The 1379-nt window shown below is 42.4% G+C and overlaps 1 protein-coding gene across 5 annotated transcripts in view; it reads left to right on the top strand.

The window, feature by feature from the left end:
* Nucleotides 1-529: 529 nt before the first annotated feature.
* The window catches only part of LOC123081976 (uncharacterized), a 5017-nt gene continuing 4167 nt past the window's right edge, over nt 530-1379 (top strand). For 2 of the 5 annotated variants that reach the window (XM_044504451.1, XM_044504448.1), the window contains exons 1-2: nt 669-793; nt 892-942. The gene's annotated coding sequence lies outside the window, so the exon portion shown is untranslated. Of the gene's footprint in view, nt 648-668; nt 794-891; nt 943-1379 lie in introns of those variants that run through there. The other 3 variants (XM_044504449.1, XM_044504450.1, XM_044504452.1) reach the window with 3 other exon arrangements.

Genomic DNA, 1379 nt, shown 5'->3' with positions numbered 1-1379 from the left:
ACCGTTAGTAGCAGCGCGCATGTGTGCGAGCCATGTGCTCTCCATATTTTCTTCAAAACTTGACGAGTTTCGTCGTATTTTAAAATTGTCGGTTTAATGTGTGCACTATCGACAAAATAAATAAATATCAGACGCCTATTTTGTCTATCGTCACTTTGAGATATTGATTATATTTTTTAAGTGATCCTTCTCATTATAAAACGGATTTTTGCCGTTTTGAATATATATTTTATGTGAGTCATGGATTTTATTTTATCTTGGTCAAAATTTATGTCAACATATGCCCCTCGAGGTCTGGGTTCGAATTTTTTTTTGACTCGGGCCCAGTGCTCGAAACTTGGCTATACATATTTTGTTTAAAGCGCTTTCTTTGAGTATATGGGTTTATGATTTTAGTCAATCGTATACCAGCTACGTGTGGATATGCAACTCTTTCCCTTTTTTTACCCCACATGGTGCTAGTCTATTCCGCAACCGTGGGAGCTAGAAACCAGGACACACTCGAGGCTATCCGGCCAACAAACGTCATCCGGCTAACAGCCTCCCTCAACTCTCTTAAACGCCAGCCTCGTTCTTCTCTTTTTCTTGGACCAACTAGAAGACGTTGGAGACGAGGTCTGATTCCATCCGGCCGGCCGTAATCCCAGGTGCCTTGGCCTTCTGTTTCCCTTGCGTTGTTGCATCTAGATTTCGTTTGTCTGATTGGCGGATTGTTTTCGTTGTGGCGGACTATTTTCTCAATCCCTCGTGAGATGCACTTCCGCTTAGGCAAGTGTTGATTCGTCCAGCTTCGGTATGCCTCCTTTTTATCCTGTCATTATCAAGGAACGATCTATCCTTTAACATCTTGGGTGCTGCTTTTAATCACTATTCCATTTTCTCATCATATAGGTGCAGAGAGACTGGGACACTAGGATACGGTTTGGATCGAATCTTTCTTAGGTAATCTGCTTTTCCAAATTATCTGATTACGTTTGTTTGTTGTGGCATCTCTCCCATTACTAGAAGTGTCCAGGATCTAACGCTTTGAACGCATGCAGAGTTGTACAAGGCCCTATATCTTGTGAGTTGATATATATGGTCCTAGTTGCCGGATGTTTTTGATCCATATCTACTTGTTCATCGGAATTTTGATCTCGCATTTGGCGTTCCGGGAAGCCTATTTAGGCTTGGTCCGTCGTTCAACTCGTGATTTTTTTATATATGCATGAAATAATGAATCGCTCACTGTCGGCGTTCCGGGGAGCCTATATATGGACTTGGTCCGTCGTTCGACGGTGATTTTTTTATTGCCATATATGTATGAGTTTGATGATTTGATCAACGTCGGCGTTCCGGCAAGCCTATATATGGGCTTGGTCCGGCGTTCGATGGTGATT

The sequence above is a fragment of the Triticum aestivum genome, chromosome 4A, assembly GCF_018294505.1.
Source record: "Triticum aestivum cultivar Chinese Spring chromosome 4A, IWGSC CS RefSeq v2.1, whole genome shotgun sequence".
Taxonomy (NCBI): domain Eukaryota; kingdom Viridiplantae; phylum Streptophyta; class Magnoliopsida; order Poales; family Poaceae; genus Triticum; species Triticum aestivum.
The sequence above is the reverse complement of the archived record's forward strand: the minus strand, read 5'-3'. Positions and strand labels throughout refer to the sequence as shown.